Below are 8433 nucleotides of genomic sequence, written 5' to 3'. Positions count from 1 at the left end.
ACTTGATGTTAATTATTTTGGAGAGGGTAACAAATATAAAAAAAATTATAAATAATAATTTGGAATTTTCGCTTACAATTTTTTATTGATATTTATAATTATAATGTTATAATAAACACTTAATTAAAATTATTTTGTTCAAAATCAAATTATTATAATTATTATTATAGTTTATAATTACCTTAAATATACTTTGAATTATATTAATACATACCTGCAATGTTGTACTATGATCAACGTCATATAGTTCTGTTTCGACGCACAAACTTCGATGTTCGCTCTGATTAACATAATTTCCAATAAAATATGTTTCATTGCCAGTTCTTGAATTCAATTCTTCGTAAGCATCGAACTTTCGTACCACTAGTGGTTCCAAATGGCTTAAATTTCCAGAACAATTCTTCAAATTCAACTCGCCATTATTGAAATTTATGAAATCACAAGAAACAGCACATGATAATGTGAAAGCTGCTGCCACCAGAAGAAGGAGAAATAGAGTCTTCATATTTGGTAAAGCACCACTTTTTATTTACCTCTATCCAAAAGTTTTATGATGAAGGATGTTCTTGTTTCCGAAAAAAATATATTGATAATGATGCTTCATCAAATAATGGAAAAGTGTTCAATCTTAGGAGTATCTTATAAACTCAATCTAAAAAATAGACCGAGAACTAGTGAACTAAACAAATTTTTTATGATTAATTTATAGTAATAGCAAACGTACTAAGGTAATGACATTTTGCTTTTATAAAAAAAATAATAAAATTAGAATTAGATGAAAATAATCCAACATCAACAAAACAAGAATTGAATTTTGAATTTTTAATATCAAATATAGTAAACGTCCAAAAATCTAAAATTTTTTACATATCTTTATTAACAGTTTCTGAACATTTCGGTGTATCTTAGAAAAAATGAATGTTTGTATGTGTGCTGTGTGCGTATATATACAATTTTTCATCCACGATTTCGGGCGCACTAATCAACCGAGTTCATTGATTAAAAAAACATTCGATTCCTATTAATAGGGAGACGTGCTGACTAGATTTCAGATCCAGCCGATTCGGAGTTTCGTAGCAAAAAGTGCAGAAAATGGTAATTTGGTTATTGCGAGAACGGGACGTCTGATTAGATTAATTCAAAATACATTCAATTCGTTTTAATGGCGAGAGGTGCTAGTTAGTTTTTGACAAAGACAGAATCACCCGTTTTGGAGATACAGAGCCAAAAGTGCTAAAAATTACAGAAGAAGAAACATCCGATTTAAATGATTTAAAAAACATTTTGCTTGTGTTGACTGTATGAAGAAGCAATTAACTTTCGAGGAAAGCAATCAATTTCTTTCTTTTAATTTCAAAATTTTCAAAAAATATAATTTTTTATATATCGAAAATTTTTCGGAGTTTAATTTTAATTCTTAAGCCAAAATTCTAAAGCTCACTTATATAGTAATGAATAATATTAACTTTGAAATTCATTTTATATAATTCTTAGAAATATGAGATAAGCTTCTTCATTCTAACTCTTAGATTAGGTTTTGGTAATTTGTTTAGATATACAAATATAGTCGTCCAATATATAAGCTCTCATATTCTATCTATAAAATATAAATAATGAAAGTTACAGTATTTATAATAATTTATTTGAAAACATTTAAAATCCCTTGAATATTTCATGAGAAATTCCAGAAATTTGCTTTAAGATACGATGCCATGCACCACTAGTTTTTATTTAAAAAAAATTATGCTAATGGAAATTTGCATAAATATTAAAACCTGATAACACAATATTTACTTTATTAATACCAAATTAAATAATACTTTATTATGCCAAAACAAACTAATTTAAGAATTTTACTCTTACATTTGTCTCATAAAGTGATCACCAGCTCGAGCTCCAAAAAGGTTAAATACATTTTTTGAAGATTATTTGGAGATTATTAGCAGATTACACATTTTTTTAATTTAATTAAAAGATAATTTTAAAAATTACGATATAATTTTGATATCAAATATTTATTCCTCAATCATTTAACTCGATAAAGAATTGCGTTGAATAGTTTTGGGCGACGATCGACCATGCCGTTTCTTTATAATTAGCAGAAAAGTATAAACTTTTTTCAAAGTTTTAATAGACACGTATTCTAAGTAGATCTCAGTTCTTATTGATTAAATCAAGTATTAACCCCTCTCTAGAAATTCATGCAAAATTGATTATGGCACAATGCCACTTACACCCAGTATTGTCTTACTACACGCTAGTCGAAGATATTTTCTTGACTAAAAGCATATCTTGGCGCCATAAATTGGGCGCCAGTAGATTTAAAAAAGCGATCAAAAATATGTACGTAATTGATAATGTGCATATATGTCTTTTTATCTTTTAATCACACACAGATTATATCATAAACGCCGCAAACATATGTCAACATCATAGATAATTTGATTTCGAAATCAATTTTATTAAAACATAATTTAATAAAAGATATTTGCACATTTGCTATCAGTTTATGAATAATATGAACACAAATTACTGAAAAGCAAATCAAGATCGATACTGATTATTTAGAGGAGCAAATAAAGGACAAACATAAACATATCCATGAAAAACTAGAAATTCTTTCTTTTTATTTATGGATAAAAAAATTATATCTTGATTGAAATATACGTACAATTTATTTATATAACATTGCCAAAAATCTTGGTTACCGCTCATGGTGACAATGATGTATGGCATGCCTGGAAAGAAGTGAAACTTTCTATTTTATAAACAAACTAGTGCTGTATGGCATTGTCCCTTAAGGCAAATTGCTGGAATTTTACGTACCGTATCGAAATATTCGAGTAATATTAAATGTTTTCACATAGATTATTATAAATACTGTATCATTGTATAATTTTTATAAAAATTATATGAACTGAATTAAAAAGTTCAAATTATTTATTTAAAGTATATAAGTGGACTTTACAACTTTAGCAATAATTAAAATTAAAATCTGAATTAGTTTTGATATACATAAAAAAAAATTGGATTTTTTTTTTAAATTGTAAAATAAAATAAAATTCCCAAAAACAATCGTTTCGTCAACACGAGCAGAAAGTTTTTTAAATCATTCAAATCGGATGCTTAGTTCTCTCAAAAAATGACATTTTTTGCATATTTAGCTCCGTATGTTCAAAATGGCTAGACCTGTCTTTGCCAATCAATTAATCATTACTTCTTTCCATCATGACAAATTGATTGTTTTTTGGATCATGCAAATCGGATGGTCCGTTCTCTCAATGCTCTGTATCTCCGAGACGGCTGAATCTGCCTTTTCCAAAAACTAATCAGCACATCTCTATCAATAGGAATCAAATTTTTTTGAACGATTCAAATCAGTTGATCCACGCGCCCGAAAACGTGGACAAAAAATTGCAGTCTCACAAAACACAAACACATGCATCAATTTTTTCTAAGGTATGCCAAAATGTTCAGAAACCTTCAAAACGACGAAAAATGCAAAAAAATTCATTTTCGATTTTCGGCCCATTACTATAACTACCCTACGGAAAGTTAATAAATGATGTACAATTAAAATGATATTTAGGTATCATAAACTAAACACAAGACCTCAAAATGAAAAAAAAGCTTCCAACTTTTTGAACGTTGATTGCCTTATAATTTATCTAAAATGTTTATTTTTTTTAATAAAATAAAAATATTAAGAATAAAATAATAAAATATTTTCATTTTAAATACTACCAATCAAAACTGCGAAATACTTCAAATAAAAATATTAAAATATAATCAACGACGACAATCATTTAATGATTCAGTCATTTTATTAACATGAAACTCATTTAATGATTTTATTAACACTTTTAATAAACTTTATATATATATATATATATATATATATTGATTTATAAACATAATTATATACTATGACAACAATTTAACAGTAATAGATTTGAATTAATAAATATTATCTAATTTTCTATTTTACTAATTGTAGCTGTAATTTTTATATACTGCCAACTAAATATCGGGAATTGCTCATTCAAAAAGAGGCTCAATATGTTAAATATTTTTTCCTGGAGTTTTGACACAACTGTCTTAAACATTGGTGCAAAGTGTGATCGTCATTCGATAATTATTTTGTTATTTGTGGTCAATTACGTCGGTTAACTACAAGCATGTTTGTCGATTTTTACAATAAACAAAATTATCGAACGGAATTATATACGACTAATCATTGAATATTATACATGAAGCTTATGGCAAGTGTACTTTATCAAAAATCCTAGTTTATGAGTAGTGTGAAGCATTAGCAGAAGGCCGTAAGGTCGTGAAAGATCTGAACGTCCATCAACATCTTCAATGGATGAAATCGTCGCCTAAGTCAAGAAATGGTGTTGGTAAACTACCATTTAGGTTCAGTCAAGTTAGTTTTTGACCTTAACATATCTAACAAATCAATTATACCATCAAATTGGGCATGAGACGCTTTGCTGTTCATCTCTACCATCATTGTTGAACTCTCTTCACACAACGCCTATATTGTGAACGCTTTTTTGGCCATAAACTCATGAAATATCATGGGACAACCAACGTATTCACTAGATCTATCCTTCTGTAAATTATTTATTGTCATGGATACTTAAGTATAGAATTACAAGTAATACTATTGTTAGATACCTCTTTGGATCGATAGATTCCACTAACAATGTTTGTAAGAAAAAAACGCCAAAGGAGCTGAAGAATATCCTTATAAAGGCGTTTAAAAGATGCTTTGAAGATTGGATTAATTGTTGGCATGTTTTCATTACTTCGAATAAGGTCTATTTTGAAGGCGACAAAATTTTTTAATGCTTCAGTAATTATTTTGAGTTTTATGCAACAGTTCTCGATACTTAGTGTATGTATATTATTTCAAAAAAAGCCTCGTTCACCAGAGTAACATCGTTAAATAAAATCTTTTATATTTTTGAGTGAATTTGAAATGTTATCAAGTATAATTTTCCTAGTACTCCACAAATCTTCCATCTTAAATGGTAAACTATTTTACCATTATACAATCCTGATTAATAGCGCCTATTTTTGATGATATGTGTTGGCAAGTATCATCAAAAATGGGAAATTTTTGTTAAAGGAGAGACTCTCACTAAAGTAACATCGTTAAATAAAATCTTTTATATTTTTGGGTTAATTTGAAATGTTATCAAGTATAATTTTCCTAGTACTCCACAAATATTTCATTTTAAATGGTAAACTATTTTACCATTTTACAATCCTGATTAAATGCGCCAATTTTTTATGAAACTTGCCAACACACTTCAGGATTTTTTTTTTAAAAAGAGACTCTCAATGCCAACCGATTTTTTAGATTTTAAATTTATAATTCAACAAAAAGTTTAAATTCTAAAGAACTTAGGACAATTGTGTTATTGCTTTTGGTTGTAGTCATAGAAATGATATTCATGGTTACGCTGCCAAAGTATAAATGAACAAAGTTTGTAAAAATTAACTACAATAAACGAAAAATGGTCATAATTTCAGCAAATTTCTAGGTTACACTTGAAAGCTCACAATTTCCAAACAACGTGAGATAATTTTTTTTTCTATTTTTTCATGATAGTTAAGGTCAATACTATCAACCCGCTTTGGCCTAACGTCAACGTCTGGGACACCCTGTATATATATAATACAAATACATATATATATATATATATATATATACTAATAAAAATAAAGAAATGTACTATCAAGCAAACTGAATTTGATCTGAGGTAAAACTGAATTCAAGACATAAAAGCATCACCAAATATGTATAGATAAAAGATAAAGATTGTAAAAAGTTTGAGAAACACTGTTTGGATGGTGAAACGAAATATAGAAAACACAAAAGTTAAAATATATATATACTCAGCCCCAATAATATAATTTAAAATTATGGTTAAGTTTGTTTAGTAGCTCAGTGGTAATAGCATTAGCCTTGCAACCAGAATTGCAGATTCCATTCCCTCATTAAACCTGATATCAAGCAGTACTGATATCAGTTTTTGTTGTAATCATATATCTAAATATAAATATAAGTAAAACAAAACTTCTCTTCGAAAATATTTTCACAATTAAAGATCAATATATCGCAATTAACAAAACAAGCTTTTATAACACGGTTTGAAAATATGAACGCGTTGTTAATATATATACATAGTATATATATTAGGGTGGTCCTTAATATGGATGTATTCAAATTTTCTTGCTACCAGGGGCTCAAATGCTTCCAAATTGATAAAAAACAATTCTCTGAAAGTTTTAGCTCTTAATAATAACTTTCAGATAGACCGCACTCCAACCAACGTTTCTATGGAAATAACAAGGATAAAATTTTATTTGTTTTATAACTTAGCGACAAGTGAATCAAAATTTTGAAAATAACTTAGTTTTTGGTTATTTTGATTATAAATGAAAAATTTACAACAAAAATTTGATATATTTCATAAAATAAGTATTTACTTAGGAAGAAACTTTAGCAGGAGTGATACTATCTTAAAGTTACTATTTTTTTTTTTTTTTTTTTTACTAATTATTTTTTCTTTTTATCTTACATACTACATATATTTTACTTTTTCTTTACATATTTTTTACTGTTTATTACATTTTTCTTTACGAATATTTCTTCCAAGGGCAGGTCCGTGGGTTGAGTTGAAAATGCACTCAATCATGGTTGCACGATGTCAGAGCCTTTACATTTTTCTGTTGTATAGAGATACAAATTCGACTTCCTTTTTGTATTTCAAAGCGATACCATCTTAGTACCTCTTTACTTCCAAGTGGCGTGTTGCCACTACAGCTTTGCCCACGAAAGGCCATTTTCACTTGAAATCATATTTGAAATCTATGATTTCAAGTGAAAATTTGGTATCAAGCTGTTTTGATACCGAACCGACCGAGGTTGGATTCGAACCGGACTGACTAGGATTTACTAGCCCACGTTCTTACCACGGGACCACGGCCGGTCCCATTAAGAGAGCTAAAACTTTCAGAGAATTGTTTTTTATCAATTTGGAAGCATTTGAGCTCCTGTGAGCAAGAAAATTCGAAAACATCCACCCTATTATATATATATATATATATATATATATATATATTATATATATATATATATGCAGGGCCGGTCCTGGGGTCCTTAGCGCCCGCATGCAAATTTTTTTCTAGCGCCCCCCCCCCCTATTAATTTTAACTGTTTTAACAGTTTATCATTAAAATTATATAAATATGTACATATTATTTTTAAATTAATTTTTAATTATCTGAATTTAGTTTTATCTAGGATTTTTAATTATTTAGGATTTAGTACACAAAAAATTGGATATAATCTAAAAGCGTATAAAATACATTGATTTTAAAGTTATTTAGAAAATCGAGGCGATTCGCGGGTTGATTATTACCAAATATTTTTAAATTTTCAATTACTTTTAACGTATGTGCAATATTAATATTGGATTTTGAAACATTTTACTTATTTATTATGCGATTTATTCTATTGAGCAAATCATACCAGGAGAGCTGAAAAAAAAACTAGCTTCATGTATTTCATGTTGAATTTTTAAAATTTTAATTCAATTTAATTTTTCATTATTTACAATATCTAAAATTGCGGTGTAAAATTCTCCCTATTGATATCGTAAGACCCGAATTGTATTCATCCTTGTTTTCCCGTCATATTCAGAATATCAGATTGTTTCAATTGTGATTGTGATATTTTTTTTAACGTATTTTAGAAGTATTGCCCAAAAATTAGTAAAGTATAAAAAAAATACACATTTCTTGAACTATATTGAAAAAAAAATCTAATTATATTTGATATGTATTATTTCTGCATAGTTAATAATTATTAAATTTAGAGTATGGACACCACTAGGTATAAAAAAAACCTTATGATTTTTGTTCCAAAGTAAATTTTGCTTTCATTTTTTAGATTTGTTCTATTTCCATAACCCTAATCACGCATGTCTTCAACTTTCAAAATTCATCAGAAGCGAAACATTTGGAACAAACGCAAAAGTTACAATTCAATTTCTTGGAATAAACATGGCATTTTCTAAGCACTGACTCCCCATTTTTTATTTTCCCGATTATAATTTTTCTATATTTTTAACAAGTTCCGTTTCAACTAAATCAGCTCGCAATTTTTTGTCAATAATGCCCAATAATTTAAAACTTCGTAGGTTTGCGTTTACGGGATTGAACACTAGATAATTTCTTTTTCGATTCCACATTAACTTCAAACGAAGAAAATATTGAATAAGTAGATTAAGCAATAAACAGAGCTGTTATTTAGTAATTTGCAGAGTTATTAATCGGTTAATTGTTTCTACTGATATCACATTGCAAAATAAATATGCTTTTTGTGTCCCCGTATCCCTAGGTAAGTTAGATTGTTTA

Source organism: Ctenocephalides felis, unplaced genomic scaffold, assembly GCF_003426905.1.
Source record: "Ctenocephalides felis isolate EL2017-DRISC unplaced genomic scaffold, ASM342690v1 CF-g0.4_SCAFFOLD_00845, whole genome shotgun sequence".
Classification (NCBI taxonomy): Eukaryota; Metazoa; Arthropoda; class Insecta; order Siphonaptera; family Pulicidae; genus Ctenocephalides; species Ctenocephalides felis.
This window is presented reverse-complemented; position numbering follows the sequence as displayed.